This window comes from Anolis sagrei, chromosome 4 (genome assembly GCF_037176765.1).
Source record: "Anolis sagrei isolate rAnoSag1 chromosome 4, rAnoSag1.mat, whole genome shotgun sequence".
Lineage (NCBI taxonomy): Eukaryota > Metazoa > Chordata > Lepidosauria > Squamata > Dactyloidae > Anolis > Anolis sagrei.
Window position 1 is genome coordinate 222,125,126 of NC_090024.1, and position 19,481 is coordinate 222,144,606.

The window sequence follows — 19,481 nt, forward strand, 5'->3', positions numbered from 1 at the left end:
CCTTCCTTCTTTCCTTCCTTTCCCTTCCTTTCTTCTTTCATTCATTTCCTTCCTTCCTTCTTTTCCCTTTCTTTCTTCTTTCCTTCCTTCTCTCTCTCTGTCTGAATGTACACGTTAATATTACATTAGGAAACAACCGTTCCTGAAATTGCCCTTTAATGTTTCATATGAAACACGAGGTTGCATGTATGTATTTTTTCAGGGTGTATGTAAGTATCTTTTATCAACTATTACATGATGCAGTCATAGTGGAATAATCACTGCAGGAAATATGTGAAATTAAATCAGCCTAAGCCATAGGTGGGGTTGGTCCTTATCTCATCTCCATGTAGTGGCTGAGGAATGACTGTTAATAGAGACAGTTCTCAGAGGGGAGGGAAACATTCCAGTGACTCCCAATCAGATCAACAAAGGGGACTAAATGGTCTAACGTCTCCATCTGATAGGGCCATTTAAAGACTGCAATATTTTAAAGGAAATAATTATGGGGCAGTTTACTAACACAACCTACCTCAAAAAGGTCCACCTTATCTATGGTTCATTTGGAACAATGGCTACCCACCTTCCTCATCTTCCCTAGTCACTTCCTGAATTTTCTGATGTTTCAGTTTTCATCAAAACATTGAGTCTTACTCAAGTTACTAAGCATGGGACAAGATTGTGAGTCTAACTGAAGTTGCAAGTTCACACATGTTTAATAGACCTTTCTGTTGTTGTCTATTGTGCTGTCTATGCTATTTAGTATTCATTTAATTTATGTGCTACTGCTCCTAAATACCTCATACGGAGTAGCCTTCTACTATCCAGGGCATATACTCATGTGTGCATGGGCTTATAGACATGAGATGGAATTGTTTCCATGTGGTTGTGTTGGTTGACAAGACTCGTACACCATCAGTTTGTAAGTGGTACCACTCACAGGGCTTTAACAAAGGGGCTGACATTCATTTTAATGTGAAAAGACTATAGAACTCTGCCAGTGTACTAAAAACAATGATGCTCACTGTAATTAGCAATTATTTCAGTATGTATGTATGGCTGATAGCGTCCCACTTCTTGGGACATTTTGGTGGTCATTCTACTTATGGGGCACATGTGGAAATGTGTCCCCAATCCCCTATAAACCAAACAAGGAAATGGCTTCTGTAAGAAGTTATGGGATATTTCCTTTCACAAGTGTGTACATTTTTTAACCACCAATATGACACCTAGGACAGTTCTGATCAGAGTAAATCAATGAGTGTACTTCTGGCATGATGTCTAGAAAAGCACTCTAGGAACCCCCATCCAAACTCACATCGAATGCTTTATTGCTTGTAAGGAGCCCCCAGTGGTGCAGAGGGTTAAATTGCTGAGCTGCTGAACTTGTTGACCAAAAGGTCAGCAGTTGGAATCTGAGGAGTGGGGTGAGCTCCAACTGTTAGCCCCAGCTTCTGCCAACCTAGCAGTTTGAAAACATGCAAATGTAGATCAATAGGTTCCACTCCAACTGGAAGATAATGGCACTCCTTGAAGTCATGCAAGCCACATGACCTTGCAGGCATCTATGGACAACACCGTTTTTTTGGCTTAGAAATGGAGAAGAGCACCACCCCCCAGAGTCGGACATGACTAGACTTAATGTCAAGGGAAAAGCTTTACCTTTACCTTTTTGTTGTAATGCTTCTCTTTTCATTTCTGTTCTAAACAAACTCCCCACATCCCTTCTTTGTTCCAAACATGTCAGAATTCTGCATGCCATTTTTTGAATTCTTTTACAGCTTGCATGCGTACACATTTACTGCTTCAAACTGTTGCAATCTTGTTTGTCTCAGAGTGGGAATTACCCTGCAAAGGCTTGCCGTTTGTTCTTGAGACTCCATGGCATCTTCTTTGAGGAAGTAGAGACGGCTGGGGCAGATGGGAAATGGGGTGAGTCATCTTCCCATGTAAGAAGCATTTCATAATGGTCAAAACTCCATCAGCTGAGTAAAGGACTCCCATGAAAGTGGGAAATTGTGAATAAAGAAATAGTTATTATTTTTGCATGAGAGAACACCTCTCTAGGAGTTTCTAGCTTTTCCAGCACTACTCTATGTTTAATTTCCATTGGAAGCTGAACAGAGAACCATATTGGAGGATCTAGAGATTACTGGATAAGTGCTTTTTCTGTGGGTCCGCCAGCATGACTGGAAGAAGTTGACCATATAATCACATTGGAGGACCTAGGGATTCTCAGAGATAACATTTTAATCAACTCTGTGAATAATCAAATCCATAAGTCAAAACTGCAAATGTGGAAGGATGACTGTACTTGGGGGGAAAAAAACCACTTTTCTGGATACAACACTCAGAGTCTTAACTGGCAATGCTAGCTGGAGGATTCTGAAAGTTGTCATCGTGAAGAGTAATGCTGAAAGTTTATGTATGAGTAGTTAGATTGCTGCATCATTATGAGCACTGCTCTCTTTGTTTCATTTCTGATCTAGTACCAAGGACTAAAGACAATTCCTGAGAGTTTTTTTTTGAGAGGCAGCATATATTTCAATGGTAGTGGGGAGGTCAAAGGTAAAACAGTACCCAGTGAACCAGTCCATATTAGCATAGTGCTCTTATTTTCAGTAACACAGCCTCAGGAGAGGCATTTCAAAGTTTTGGAATTAGGAAAAAAATTGTACTGGAAAACTACCAAACAATGCTGCACATGGAAAAGTGAGCAAGGCCACCTGGGGAAGCCTTGAGGGCCAGATTGGCATACTGATGTATTAGGAAGCAGATTCAGTTTACTGAACCCATGCTTTACCTGTTTATTCTCAGGTTTATTTGGCCGAGATGCTATCAGACAAAGCAAGTCTGGATATGTATTGCTCATAAAATGTCACACCACTTGTGGAGGTTGGGAGGACATAACAGCATGAAAAATACAGATAGATACTATGGAATAATGTATTTAATGGGACAGGCTATATTGAACAGCATAGAAGTAAATATTTTAACTTTTTTTAAAAGAGCGCTTCTGGGAACAGCATGTAGTTTATTCCCCCCTCCCCAGTTTTAAGATGGTGCAGGCTGAAGGATGCTATGACAAAATAGACCTATCAGACTGAGGCAACTGTCTCAGGGGGTACATGCTGAAAGCTAAATGTGGCATCCCCAACCATTCCTCAACACCCCCTGAATTTCTCCTTCCTTGGCCCCACGTGTACCATGCAGCCTGTCTGCCATTCTTAAAGTAGACTGTTGCTTCCACTGTACTGTAGGAAACCACTGAATTGCAGGACAGTGTTCCCTCGCTACTTTGCGGTTCGCTTTTTGCAGACTTGCTGTTTCACGGATTTTTGCCTCCCAGTTTATGAATGGTTGCCGTTTCCCAGAGCGGCGTTCTAATCCTGCCTCCTGGCAATGGTTGAGTGTGAAAGAGGGTTTCACTCTCCCCCTCGGGAGAGAGGCAGTCAATCAAGAGAGAGAGGAGATACAAAGCAGTATGTAAATCACGACCTAGTAGCCCCTTCCTTATAGCTAGCAAAAAAAAGTGTGTGCTACCTTCAAATCTCTCCTCGCATCTGCCTCAGCCTCAGAACTCAATATACATATATAGCATCCCTATTTCACGGATTTTCACTTTTCGCTGGTGGTCCTGGAACGTAACACCTGCAATAAGTGAGGGAACACTGTATTGAAGTTAAATTCAGCTACCAGTCCAGATGGCTTCTGTATGTGGAATGGGTGGATTCAAGCACCATTTTGTCCTTAGACAGCGATACTCTTGGCCTTGTTGCCAATGCCCTACATATTATTGCCTGGCTAATGCGCTTCCATCCTATCAGGGTGTGGAGCCTGTCCAATTCAGCTCCATGCAACCTTAATTCATCTTTGTCTCTCTTTGTCTGCCAAGGTATTCCTTTCCATAATAATAAGGGCTTACTTCAACCCCCTCAACTACTGTGCCGTGAGGGTGGTCAGGTTGTGTATTCATATTGCCGCCCACATTCACAGCAATTGATCTGTATCTACCAAAGATAAGAGTTTCACAGGCTGCAATTTTGACTGTGCATTTAGGAGGAGCAAACTATTCCCAGCACATGTTATTCTGCACTAGCGGGGCTTTCCCACCAGCATTTAGCTCTGAAAGTCTAAAAACTAAAATAATTTCAAAACATCTGAAAAGACAAGCCCTGCTGAATTTTGTCCTATTCTTCTTATAATGGATTTAAATGCGCTTGCAGTTTCACCACCTCCCTTTCGACTAGCTGTCTTCCCCTTAGGCTGCATGACATCCCCCATGTTGGTGGGAATAGTCACAGTTTTATTAAGTACCTAATAACACACTGCACGGTGACAGCATGTAATAGCAATAAACTCTCCATGTAATTCTGCCTGACTCATCAAACAAAGTGGGGCAACAGTGATTGATTTGATTTCAGTCAACACAGCTTGAAAGAAGGTTCTTGGTGCGAGAGTGTGAATTTAATGCTCAGAGAGAAATTAGCAAGGCGGCTGCAGAGTTTGCACTACTAAACAGCCCATAATATATGGGAGAGAAGGAAAAGAAACATATCTAATTTCTAAGCCTTCTGCATTTCACACTTTGTTACTCAAGTGTGAAATGGGTGAAAACACCTAAAAAGTACAACAATTCTTGCAACTTGGCTTTGATCCTGTTACATGAGATATCTATGCTTCTGTGCGTACCAAGTTATAGTGATCCTAAGACAAACCTACCATGCATCTGGCCGTCCCTTGGGCAACATCTCTGCAGATGACCAATTCTCTCATACCAGAAGTGACTTGCAGTTTCTCAAGTCGCTTCTGACACACAAAAAGTGTCAAGATACCAATTCTTTTTGATTGGCAATTGCCATTCAAACAACACCATTCTTCACCCTCCTTCCCTTGTTTCCTTATTCCACTGAAGATTAGCTATACTGTAGCTAGTGCAAGGACAAGGGTGGATTTTCCCTGCAACACCTTCTTGTTGTGCATAATTCCTGTTGTAATACAAATTATTTGAGAGTGACTTGGCCTTGAATGGGCATCTAAGGACTCAATGACATAGGCATTGTCCCCTGTACTCACCCTGAGTATGCTCCTGGCTGTCCCCACAATGTTAATGCACTTCTGGTAAGTATTGCAGAGGCACACATTAAAAGCCAGGAGATGCTCTGGAATTTGTCTGAAACCTGAAAACAACTGCACAGCTTTGGGGTAATGTGAGCAGATGGATTGGTCTGATTTGGGACAGGGACTGGGTACACATTATCCTTATTCCATCCAAAACAATGGTAAAACACCATGCACAGGTTCATATTTTTGTGGTAATGTTCTATTTTTGGACCAGCCAAGGTCAAACTGAGGAGCATTGACATTTCAGTGTTTGAAACAAAGAAGCACACACAAAAAGTACACTTTTAGATAAGGGGAACACATGCATTCCCAACCCAGTAAGAACTGGTTAGAAATGGTGGCCAAAAAAAAAGTAAAAACCATGTACTTTACATAAACGGCTTTAGAATCATACAATTGGAAGATATCACAAGGGCCATCCAATACAACCCCCCGCCCCACTATGCAGGAACTCACAATCAAGCCCCCCCCCCCCACAGATGGCTGTCCTGCCTTTGCCATCATTTACATAGACATTTTCATACCTCTGCTATTATGAGATTCTAATTTTGTTTTGTTTTTACTTAACCATCATAAGATAAGCATGAGACATATAATCATATTTTTATATTAGGTGGAATAATAGCATTTTGCATATGACCAATTAGAAGCCTTGCATGTTAATAATACTATAAATATTATGTTCAAGCTTGCAAACTTTGGCTAACTGGTCTTTTGCGGGAGACATCCCAATTGACTCCTTTCTGCAGAAAATACAGGCAGTCTCTGAATTAAAAAATCACATTTACAAATGACTCATAGTTAAGAATGAGGTATGTGTATGTAGGTGTGTACATGTGCACGTGTACTTAAGAACAAACCTACAGAACCTATCTTGTTTGAAACTGGGGTTTGAGTGATTTCCTACCCTTGGTGTGATTTTCTGTGCACTGGACATGGCTCTGGTTTGACTGGCACTTCTATGTGATTTAAGCACCATGCCCAAAAAAAAAACTACTTAAGTAAGGTCAGACATTAAAAGTTTTTACTTGCAAGCAAACTAGAAATTCAAAGGGAACCATCTCTAGGCAGAGCTTGAAGAAGTAAACTTTTTGGCTTGAAGATTCTGGCAATAATTATCATAAAAGGTAATCTTTCCAATCTCTGCTTCAGGTGAGAATAATATGTATAGCAAGTTGAGTATACAAAATTTAATGGTAGCTTCCAGCCAAAAAGAAAGGCAAAGCAATCCTTGCAAACCGGAGATTTCTTAAAGTCATTGCAAAAGAATTATTAATAAGACCAATTATTAAATGGGAATAGTATTAGTTATTATTAATAGTGGGGATTTTCCTAGGTTATAAAAATGGAGCATAGATAGTTCTAAGGTAATTATTACTTATAGGCATCCCTGACTGTTAACTGGGGGACTTAGGCCTCTTCTACACTGCCATATAAAATCCAGATTATCTGCTTTGAACACAATTATATGGCAGTGTAGAAGGAGCCTTAGAGTGAATTTACACAGTGGTACCTAAACCTGTGGTCTGTGGACCACCAGTGGTCGCAAGAACTAAAATATAGTCTGCGGCCTCACCATTACTACACCATTGCAACGAGAGTGACTGATCTTACAAAACCCTCTTATAGTGCTGAGACTTATTAGATATGGTTTTCTGTGGGCGAGCAGATGACAACTACTGGATGGCATATGTTCTGTATCAGAAACTATAGCTGATGTGGTCCATCCCATGCAATTTTCTGAATCAGCCCCCCAAATAACCAAACTGAATCTAAAGTTGACTAAAAACTGATTCGTAACCCTTTTGGTGCAAATGTTGGAGATTAGTTCCTGGTGAGAGTGGTCCCTGGTCAAAAAAGGGTTGGGAATCACTGATCTACACTGCAGAATTAATGCAGTTTGACACCACTTCTAACTGCCATAGCTGAATGTTATGATTTGTAAAATAAGGTCTTTAGTCTTCTCTGCAAGAATGCTGATATTTCACCAAATTACAGCCTCCATGATTCCAAGCATTAAGCCATGCTAGTTAAATTGGAGTCAACTTACATTAAATCTACAGTGCAATAGTAACAACAGTAACAGTAACAACAACAACAAATTAGAATTTATTTCTACAATATATATATATATTAACATACACAGAACAATAATTTAAATATAGTGGACACAATATGTTATATATACACAATAACATAACATATTGCGTCCACTATATTTAAATTATTGTTCTGTGACATTTCCATTTTTTTCACACACATACAAGGGGAAAAATATAAAAGTTGGAAAGGAAAGAAAGAAGAAGATGGGGAAAATGGAATTACTGTTAGTAAATGAAGTTTTGTGCAATATCTAATATTTTGCAGGGTGGGGTGGAGGTAAGAACAAAGGCAATGTACATAGTTATGGTCATTACATCTAATTCTTCATTTCCATTTCACTTATTTTCAATATTTAATGTATTTATCCTCTGTAACAAAGAATAGTGATATTATCAGTTAGTTTTCAATCGTGTCTTCTTATATGTTCTTGCATTTTCTCTTATTGTTCTTTCTTCTTTTCTGGCCTTCTGTAAAAGTTCATCTTGATTATTCTTGTCAGATGTTTCTTTTAACTCTTGATCTAATTCCAATTATTACCTAAGGAATCTAAAAATTCATGATAGTCTGTTGTGAAAGGCTTTCATGGCTGGAAGCAGGAAGCAGCCAGGCATTGAAGCTGCAAGGCTATTAAATGCTAATCAAGGTGACCAATCACAACATTCACACTAGCCTCAAACAGAGAAGAGTTCTTTCTCCCACCTTGGGCATTCCACAGATATATAAACCACACTTGCCTAGTTTCCAACAGTCTTGACAACCTCTGAGGATGGCTGCCATACATGTGGGCAAAAGATCAAGAGAAAATGCTTCTGAAACATGGCCATACAGCCCAGAAAGCTCACAGCAACCCAGTGATGACTATCATTCTTCTCCCCTTAACATTACACAAAACTTATATATTTCTATGTAAGCATTTCTCATCTGTTAAAGAGGTGTTTAATCATCAAATTTCAAAATATCTCAAGTGTGGGGGTAGATGTATTACACAACACCTGTATTTCTTTATAAACATTTCAGATCCAATTAAAAAGTGTTGCTCCAACTATTGTCCAGAGTTCTTAAATGTAAGGATAATAGATAATGCACAATGTATATAAAGGATAACATTCATATTTTTGATCAACAAATACTTATATAGTTATATTTTTCTAATTCTTTATTAATTTTGTGTAAGGTTCCCATTCTTCTTGAAAGTTTTAGCCAAAGTCTTGTAGTCTATCCAAAGTCTTTTAGTCTATCCATTTCAAGCTATAGTTTTCTTATGATCCATTTTAACTGGCTGGAGTTTAAAAATCATGAAAAAGTTTTAAAAAAGTACTTGACTGCCATTATGTTCCTCCTTGAACCCTCCTGGTACAAGAAAATTATTTATTCTTCATATTAGAAGTGAGCCAAGGGTACAGTTGTAATGTATTTTAAAAACACAAAATTTAAAAACTTGGCATTATGTTAAATGTCCTTTGAGCAGTAGCTGGCCACTTGGAGTGCCTCTGGTGTTGCATTGAGAAGGTCATGCATTATGGGTCTGTCTGCATGAACTCTTAGATATAGGCAGAACTATATCTGTCTTTAGGCACTGCTTCTTTAATGGACAGTCTGGTACCAGAACAGAAATAACATAGAATGAATAGGGATATGGTTCCTACTAGACTTTATTTAAGGGAACTATTGTTTTCAAAACAAGCTATATATGGAACCTGGCACTGGAAGTCTATGAATTTCCAACAGCATTTGGAGATTTATAGCCCAGCTTACCTGACTCAGCGTATCTGCCTCTATGAACCAGCAAGGAGGTTAAAATCTTCTGGGGAGGCCCTGCTCTCAGTCCCACCTGCTTTGCAAGTGCAGTTGGTGGGGACAAGAGACAGGGCCTCCTCAGTAGTGGCCCCTTGGCCCTGGAACTCTTTCCCCAGTGAGATTAGATCAGCACCCTCCTTCCTGGCCTTTAGAAAGAGAACAAAGATAAGTAATGCAGTACAAGAAACAAATATGCAATATATACAGTTGACATTTTGAATGGCCCGGTCTACGTACTTGGATCACGGGATGTTAATGTTTTTATTAGGCGTTTTAATTTTTATATTTCATGTTTCAAATGTCTTTTTTATTGTATCTTATGATGAATTGTCCCATTGGTTATATACTTCGTTATGGTGTTGATTGTAATTTGGTGTATGTTTGTAAGGCATTGAATTGTGCCACGATTTCTGTATAAACTGATTTGAGTCCCCCCAGAGGTGAGAAAAGCAGTATACAAATAATGTAAATAAAATAAAATAAAATTTCCAATACTAATGCTGATAAAAAACAATTTCAAAAAGTGAGAGAAGGGATAATAGAGCATAAAAAGACTTTATAAAGGAGCTACTTTTTCAGAAATTTCATTAATCAGTGCATACTAATATTAAACTGCCTGTGCACCAGGTCTCTCAAATATGTAGCTGTTACCAGTTCATTCATACGGCTTATTTAAGAGAGAAAAAAGTTTATTGTGGGGAAAAATGTACACACTCCAATGCATCAGATGTACATACTCAAATGTAGATGGAGCCAGTTCTAACTGTGCTTATTTATTTTGAGAATGAAAACATACTTTGCATAACCTCAGAGACATTTATATTTGACAGAACACTCTAAATTTACAAAAAAAAAAAATTGTCTTGCATTCTTGGCAGCTCTTAAATTATTTTGATGATTTGATTGTTAATAGTTTGTTAGATGTTTGCAAGAAACATGATGTTCTTTCCCTTCAGGCCAATGTTGAAAAGCAGCCCCTTATCATATCATTATCATTATAGAAGGGGAGTTTCTTGAATTTACGTGTCTCATATCCAGTTTAGGCTTCCTATGGCAACAATGGCATTTATTAGGATTTTTGTTTGTAGAGATAAACTCAGAAGTCTGCAAACAGTGATGCTTTCTCTGACACATAAAAATGCCAATAAAAACAAAAATCCAAATAAACAGCTGATAACATTTGTAGAATGACGAGGAACATTTGCTCATTCTTGAATCATTGCTTTCAAGCATCATTTGTAGGGATCTTTAGAATATTTTTTTATATATTTTAGGTGTCCTTAATATCTGCTGGAGATCTCTAAAATGCACACCAAATACCAATCTGGAAGCTGCACGTTTCCCTAACTGCAACTTCCGAACACTTTTCAAGGGCAGCCCCATGAAATCTAATTACACTAGTCTAATCTGAAGTTAACCAAGGCCCCACCTACAGTGCCTTATAATGCAGTTTCAAAGTGCAGTTTAACTGCATTGAACTACATTATATGATTCTCCATTGCCAAGGCATAAATCACTGTGGCTAGATACTAACAAGTTGTTGTTTAAAAAAAAAAAAAAAAGGAGAGGGGAAAAAATCGTGAGCGAGGACTAAATTACTTTGTTAAAAAATGATAATGGTTCAAGTTCTGAGTGAACACAACAGCAGGATTCTTTAGAAGTGGCAGACTGTGTACTTAAGGATAACTATCTCCCTTTTTTGAGCCACTGGATGGATTTAACAATGTTTGAAGCATTTCAAAGATACATGTATGCAATCTCAAAATGGCCATATATTTAGATATTTGGTCTACTTTTATTTTTGGTGGTTCAGAAAATCTAGCAAACCACTTCCCCATCAAGTCTAAAAATAGCAATGTTTTGGAAGTTTTTTAAAAATATTGTTTCACTTACCCCCAAATATTCCCTCCCAGAAATGTTTGTGGGTCTTTCCAAGGTTGGATCTGCACTGCCATATAATCCAATTCAAATCAAATAATCTGGATTATCTGATTTGATAATCTGGATTATATGGGAGCATAGACCCAGTCAAACAGTTGAGTCATTCAGGTTGAGTCACAACTCAATGAACAAGATGTGAAAGAAATCAAAGAGAATGGACACAGGGTGCATCTACACTGAGGAATTAATGCAGTTTGACACCACTTTAACTGCCATTACTTAATGCTGTGGAAACCTGGGAACAGTAGTTTGGGCTGGATCTACACTGCGACGTATTCCAGATTATCAAATCAAATAATGCATATTATAGATTACGGATAATGGATTATGGATTATGGATAATGGATTATGGATTTTGGCCTGTATAAATAGGAGTATAGTGTCTAGATCCAGGGAAGTCATGCTACCCCTGTATTCTGCCTTGGTCAGACCACACCTGGAATACTGTGTCCCATTCTGGGCACCGGAGTTGAAGGGAGATGGTGACAAGCTGGAATGTGTCCAGAGGAGAGCGACTAAAATGATCAAGGGTCTGGAAAATAAGCCCTATGAGGAGCAGCTTAGAGCTGGGCATGTTTAGTCTTCAGAAGAGAAGGCTGAGAGGAGATATGATGGCCACGTATAAATATGTGAGGGGAAGTCATAGGGAGGAAGGAGCAAGCTTGTTTTCTGCTACCCTGGAGACTAGGACACGGAACAATGGCTTCAAACTACAGAAAAGGAGATTCCACCTGAACATGAGGAAGAACTTCCTGACTGTGAGAACTGTTCAGCAGTTGAACTATCTGCCCCAGAGTGTGGTGGAGTCTTCTTCTTTGAAGGCTTTTAAGCAGAAGCTGGGTGGCCATCTGTCGGGGGTTCTTTGCAATTTTCCTGCTTTTTGGCAGGGGGTTGGACTGGATGGCCCATGAGGTCTCTTCCAACTCTATGATTCTATGATGCTATATTATTTGTATCAGATTATGTGAATATACACTGCCATATAATCCAGTTCAAAGCAGAGAATTTGGACTTTATATGGCAGTGCAGATGGGGCCTTGGTGAAACACCAACACTTTTTGACAGAGAATGCTAAAGACCTTGTCAAACTACAACTCCCATGATTTCACAGAACTGAGCTATGGCAGTTAAAGCAGTTCCAAACTGCATTAATTCCCAAATGTGCCCAGAGAAGCTTTAGGGCTGAGAAACTACAGGGCTGAGCCTGACCTCATTTTCCTCTTCTTTCCATCCATCCCAGCACACCCAATGCATTCTAAGCACACCCAATGCATTTTGCTATCAATGGTTCCAGGAAAAGAGAAAAACAAAACACAGCTTCGAAGGGGTTAATACATAAAGCAGAAGGCACCTCAACTAACCAGGAAAGCATTTCAGGCGACACATCCCATGTCACATAGTTTTGTTTCGAGCTCCAGCTTTAATTATAAGATGTCATGTAAAATGATGACATAGTCTTATAATAGGCGCATATAATGCACTAATCTGATATTATATCTTGGCTTTCAACAATAGACACAGTGAACCAGCCTAAGCTGCTAGCTCATCCTGGACGTATCTGTACGCTCCACCCAGATACTTATCGGTCTCTTTAATTAAGTGGAGGGAAACATCTTGAGGCCATGCCCATAAAGCCAGAGTCTGGTGAGAGCAAGCTGCCAATAATTCTGACTCTCACAAACATGGGGTCAATTTTTATATATGTTTTTTTTCCCTCCAGAATTTGAAAAATTACTTTTTGGACTACAACTTCCAGAAATTTCCATAAGTGTTGATGGGGTTTTGAAAAGTGTAGTGTCACTGCATGTAACTTTTGCAACTTTTGCATTTTTTTCCGGCCTCTCTCACCTCCCCTTTGGAGGTCTACTGTGAAGTAAAGAAAATCAAGGAAAACAGCGGAATCTTTCAACAAAATAATGTAATCTGTATTTTTCATTGTCTAGAATTCCAGTATCTCCCTTCCATCTCATTTCCACTCCTGGTTTTGCATTTCTACTCTAATAGTCAAGCAGCATTTAGTAGCTGAAACCACTTCATAACATGTTGTGTCTCTTGATTTCAAGTGTTTCCCCCTTAATATGTATTATTATTATTATTATTATTATTATTATTTTCGTGTACTTCTACCCCGCCCTTCTCAACCCCCGAGGGGGGACTCAGGGCGGCTTACAAACAGGCCTACACCATAATACAAAACGTATAAAAACAGCAGTTAAACAGTTATAACAATTAAAACAATCAATATATATCACAATTAATAACCAGTCTCATGCTCAGCGTTCGCCAACTCATGGTCCATACTTCCTTCCACATAGTTTATTCCTATCCGTCATCGTAGTCCTTTATTTATCTGTCAGATTGCCCAAACGCCTGGTCCCAAATCCAACAACAACAGCAACAACAACAACAATATAGAATTGAAAAGTTGTCATCAGATCCCAAGTGTAGGCTCTGGAAGGAAGCAGACGAAATGATAGAACACATCCTCAGCTGCTGCAAGAAGATCACACAGACAGACTACAAGCAGAGGCATAATACCATTGCTCAGATGATTATTGGCATTTCTTCTCATGCCCTTCACACACCTTGAATCTGCACATTTGCCAATACATCTCACAGTCCCATACACTTGGGAAGCGTCCAACGTGTGATCAAATATAAAAGCCAGCATAGTTATCTTGTTTGCTGTGTACTAATCTTGTTATATATCAAATAATAATAATAATAATAATAATAATAATAATAATAATAATGCTTCTGTAAATCTCAAGGTCTCCTTTTTTTTTTTTTTTTGCAAAACCTGCTGCTACCTTCCACTGTCCGAAGATGACCTTTCACACACACAGGCTGAATATTATAAATGGAGGGTGTGAACGGCATGAGAAGAAAAGCCAATCATTCTCTTTAAATGTCAAAACTTCTTTTGATTCCAATAGAGACTGAAGAAACCATAGCAGGTAGCAAGGTGTGTGTGTTGGGGAGAAAGCATCACTTATTCATTCATTGCCTTTACAACCTTTCCCCACTTTACTGCTCTAAAAAAAGAGGGGAGGGGGCTCTTCACATAAGATTGATTAGCAATATAGAAACAACACAGAAATGGAGAGCTACCTAAGTGTGTTTTTCCTCTGTTGGTGACTGAAACAGAGAACAGGGTTTGCATTGTTAGATTATTGTGATCTTTTTGCCTGTTGTGAGCTGTATGAGCTATATGTGGCAATGGCTAATGTATTGGATTGGGATTACTTGTCCAGATTATAATTCTGATTGAGACTTTGTGGGTCACTTTGGGGGCGGATCACTCACTCTTAAATGACCTAACTCACAGGGTTGTTGCAAAGATGAAGAGAAGAGCCCACTGGAGGAGGAGTGGGATGAGGAGAAAGATGAAGATGATGATTTTACAGTCAGCCCTTGATATTTGCGGTGATTGGTTTGTAGGAACCCTGTGAAAATGAAAAAAAAAAACAACCCCATTATAAAACAATTATTTTTTTACCCCAGAGGTAAGTTTTTAATGACTTAGCTTTCTGTTTTTCAAAAACGAGCATGGGATCATTTTATGTTGCAGTTTTACATCTTTTCTCATATGTACAATGTTACAACTGTATTGGTAATAAATGAGAGTAATTATACTTTTTATAACTCAACATGGTGTGTTTATAAAATGAATTAATCAAAATACATTTTGCACTAGATAATAAAGTCCAGCCAAACCAATGGTCTATTTTTTAAATCTGGGATAAAACCTAACTAGGAATCTCTAAGGCTGGATCTACACTACCATATAATCCAGGTTATCAAAGCAGATAATCCAGATTATTTGCTTTGAACTGGATTACCTGTGTCTACACTGCCATATGGTTTCTCTGGTTACTAGTTCAATTCAAGCCTTGTTTTAGGATTTAATATATATCCTGGATGTTTTCTATGTTCTTGTTTGTGTACTCTTGTTCAAGTTTTGACTAGTTATACCTTCTTGCTTGTGGATTTAACCAGTACCTGTGTTTTTGGCTGTTCCTGGACATTGTCACCTCTGGAACTTTATGAGACACTTGGTGCCCTTCTACATAGCAATATAATCCAGAATATCAAGGAAGAATAACCCATAATATCTGCTTTGAACTGGACTATCTGAGTGCACACTGCCATATATCCCAGTTTAAAGCAGATAATGTGGGATTTTATTCAGCTGTGTGGAAGGGGGCTGGGATTATTGTTTGGTTAACACCTGTTGCTAAACCTTTTTGGATTATATTTCTTATTCCTGCTTTTTAATATGTTTTTAATGTGTTTTTACAATAAACTGCTAATATTCCTGGATGCTTGTGTGGTACAGTGGTCATAGGTGTTTCTAGGCCTGGAATGTAACACTGGTGTGATAATTCTGAAAATTGATTATTTTGGGAGAAAAGGCAAAGAACACGTGATTAGGAATGACAAATAGAGTTCTTTACACTGCTACAGGACTAAATGTCACAATAATATGATCCCCCCTTCAAATGGGATATGGTCCATAGTCTGTGCTAAAACATCCAGTAGATGTTGATCACAGAATCACACTGGACGACACAGAAAATTCATGGTTTCTCCAGCTTTACAGGGACCCTGTCCTTAATCCCAGCAAATGTGGAAGGCAAATTGTACTGTTTTCAATTTCTGCCCTATATTGTTTTGTCCTTGGACTTTCCGTGGTTTAGAAATTCCTCACAGCCTGATTGTGTCTCATTCACTGAGACGTAAGCCACAGAATTCAAAGCGACTTAAAAGCATGCACAGAACCACAATTGTGAAGCCTGACTCTATGTACAGAACACCCTAAGAATTTCACCAGATTTGGTGAATGAAATCTTAGCAGGATTCATTGCAGATGGATCATCTCAGCCAAAGAAGCCACAACTTTCAGTTTGAAAGACTTAATTGGAACAGCTGACGACAGGGTGACTTGGAGGTGTCTCATTCATCAGAGAACCATAAATTGAAATCACCCTGATAGCAATTAAAAGGATTTATGTTAATGAAATCTAAGAAAGGAGAACAGAAATCTTGAATGAACGCATTTTGAATTCTGATCTTGTCTTCTGGAGTAATAGCTATCTCTCCCAATTTGCTGTCATCTGCAAACTTGATAAGCATGCCCTCTAAATCTTCATCTAAGTCATTAAAAAGATGTTGAACAGTACTGGGCCCAGGACATAACCCTGCGGAACCCTGCTAGTCACTTTTTCCCAGGTTGACTAGTGGGGAGCCACAGGGTTCTGTCCTGGGCCCGATGCTGTTCATGCAATTGTTTACTACCAGAGGCCAAGCAGTGTGAAGTTACACAGCTCCTTGCATCAATATTACAATGGGTGGCTAAGTGCTGTGGTAATTAAGACAACACAGATTTGCTAGGCTGATAAATAAGGAGACAAGATTTATTGTTGTGGAAGGCACCAGTGTAATGTCTGAATCAGTGGGTGCCCACTAGCTGCAGTAGTACCATTCAACACTTGCTGAAAAGGCAAATTACAAAATTAAATGTAGTTTCCAAATGTTCCAATTTGGCATGCCACAATTTCTCTCTCCTATATTTTCCCCCTTTGTCCTCAGCATATTTCAGTCGCTGCAAACAAAGTGCAAAAGCAGTTTGTATTAATTAACTCTGCAGTAGGGAGAGGAGAGGGTGGAATTTCACCCTTCCCAGTTGGTTCAGGCAAAAACAAACTGTTGCCTCTTCTCCTAGCTCGTGGGATCTTTCCCAGTGATAATTTTTGCCATCTTGATCTCACTCTGATGTTGCTTGCCCTTGACCGTCTCAGGCCCCATCTGCACTACCATATAAAATCCAGATTATCTGCTTTGAACTGGATTGTAACAGTGTAGACTCACATAATCTAGTTCAAAGAAAACAATCTGGATTATATAGCAGTATAGATCCTGCCCCAGTTTTCATCTGTGAAATTGTGGGATTTGGGAAGGCTCTTTTAAATAAATAAATAAATAAATATTGAGTTCTAATGTGCTGGTGGAAGAAGACATTTCTTCCATCTGCCTCTTCACAGCTGTCTGGCACATCCCCAGAAATATTGCTTGGAGTTTCCATTCCTCCATGATCCTTGCGCCCATGTTGGATTTGAGTTTCCAGGAGCTGTCATGAATCTATTTAACTACCTTGTCACACGGCTGCTGAAAATGTTGTGCATTGTTGTGGGATGTGGGGAACCCAGCACCCCACCTCCCGCATCGCCCAGCTGGAGATGAGCATGATCTCATTGCGGGGGGGAGGGATGTCGATTGCCGGGCTTCCCCCCATGGATTCCAGGGGGAACACGGGAAGCCTTCCGTGTTGCCATGGCGGTGGCATGTGCCGGCTCCACTCTATTTCACACACGGAGCCCCACTGGCATTGTTTGATGGAAGATGGTGGGTGAAGTAGGACAGAACCAGCATATGCCACCGAAATAAACTCTGGAAGCAAGAAGAGAAACACAGGATGCATGGAGATGCAGAATTCCGAACGTCCCTATTGTGCAAGGGAAATTCAACTGAAACAGGAAGTCCTCTTCTATACTTTCCTGATCAGAGCTGCATTGGAAGATTCTTCACTGAGAAACTGAGTCAAACTGCAATGTTCCCCACCCCCAATTTTTCACCTGGGACAACAGTTGGTGATCTCCTGCTCACTTCCACTTTTGCATATTTCATATAGTGTTTTTCAAATACTGTACTTGCATTTAATACTAAGAGGACCAGCTTTTACTAGTTTCAGTGACTTCAACTTAATTAGGAGTGCAGAACACATGGCTTTTCAAATGTTCTTGGGATGCAACAGTCATCAAATCTAACCAGGATAGCCAATGCTGAGAACTGGTAGAAGATGTAGATGACAAACAATACAGATACATGTGACAAGGCTGTATCTAAAATGGGAAAAATGAATAACGAAAAAGAGAAATCTTAGGCTAGATATACGCTGCCATATAATTCTGTTTCCGATCCCATATTATCTTCTTTGAACTGGATGTATATAAATTCCATTTCCAAAAATCCAGTTCAAAACAGATAATCTGAGATCAGAAACTGGATTATATGGCAGTGTAGAATCCACCCTAAAACACAAATTGCAGCAGTTTGCCTTTGTCTCAACTTACAGGAAGGGCAGGGTTTCTCTTTTTCCCTTCTTGCTTAGTTAATTGAGGGGAGAATACAGATAGTTAATGAAATATATGTGTTCCTAAGCTTTACATCTTGAAGAGAAAAAAAATATTTCAAGACAGAAATAATATAGATAGAATAGAGATGGGTTCCTGTACCACAAAAATAGCAATTCAGTATGCTTAAGGAAATGAATTATTAATGACAATATGCACATGTGAAAGGAAGCTACCATGACAAGTAAACCTTGGACAATTAAATCTTCCTGAGACCACCCAAAGGCTTTTTCAAAAGAGATTATCTTTTCTTTTACCAGCGTTTACTTTTCTTATATTTTCATTTATGTTGCCAAATGTATAGGTCTCTTTTTTCTATTTTGCTGCTCATACATGCTCTGTAAAGGAAGCTGGAGGCAGCTGCTGTTTAGCTTGCCTGTTATAGGCAGGGCACACAAAGCAATAGTAATCTTGGCTATAGTTGAATTCCATTGTTTCTCAACTCAAGACTTTATTGTATTCACTACTGCAGACCTGCTGCTGCAACCTGGCAATGTAGGTACTCTCCCTCCAGCTAAAGTATCAGTACCTTTGCACTTTGAGCTCAGGCCCCCTTCCACATAATCCCACATCTGCTTAGAGCTAGGTTATATGGCAGTGTGGACTCAGATAACTCAGTTCAAAGCAGACATTGTGGATTATCTGCCCTGATATTCTGAGTTATATGGCTGTGTGGAAGGGCCCTCAGTTTCCAGCCACTAAGGTAAGCTGGGGAAAATGGGAGAGAGAAAATTGGGCATTATAAAATCAGCTGGAAAAGTGGGAGGACAGAGTTCTAATTGAGACCGTACCTGTCAAATTGGGACATCTGGAGTTTATGCATCTTGAATGCTACATGTTGCCCCTTCCCAAACATTAACCATTAATTAATACTACTCTCTATTTACTTTCTTCCTTAGTCTCTCCAGTCTGAAATTATCTCTGTTGCCCTTTGAACATATTATACTTATGAAGCAAGACATTTTTAATCATGTGGCAGCACCTCCTTATTACAGTGACACAGATAAATGTTATTTGATTATGGAGGGACAGATAATATCTCCATTATAGGTACATACAATAATGTATCTACTTATCAAACACAATACTTGCCCTTTCTTTTATTTTATGCTGAAAATTCAAGTGGGGCACAGATTTGTAAAATATTGCATTTCAATTTGAATTATTCATAATACTGGAGCAGAGCTCAGAAAAATGAGCCCACAGTGCATATGGGGAAAGAGTTGCAGACAAGGAAAATCATGCTTTCTCTGTCTCAGATTCATGCGACATCTAACCTCTTGAATAAACCTTACCAAGAAAACCTTGGATAGGGATGCTGTATTAGTTGAAAGTGTGCATATT

At 39.1% G+C, this 19,481-nt stretch overlaps 1 long non-coding RNA gene across 1 annotated transcript in view; it reads left to right on the forward strand.

Annotated features, from left to right (window-relative positions):
* The window catches only part of LOC132772588 (uncharacterized), a 47,450-nt gene extending 33,006 nt beyond the window's left edge, over positions 1-14,444 (forward strand). Inside the window, exon 3 of the long non-coding RNA XR_010909925.1 lies at positions 14,273-14,444. This is a non-coding gene — a long non-coding RNA (uncharacterized lncRNA). The remainder of the gene's footprint in view (positions 1-14,272) is intronic.
* The last annotated feature ends 5,037 nt before the right edge of the window (positions 14,445-19,481 follow it).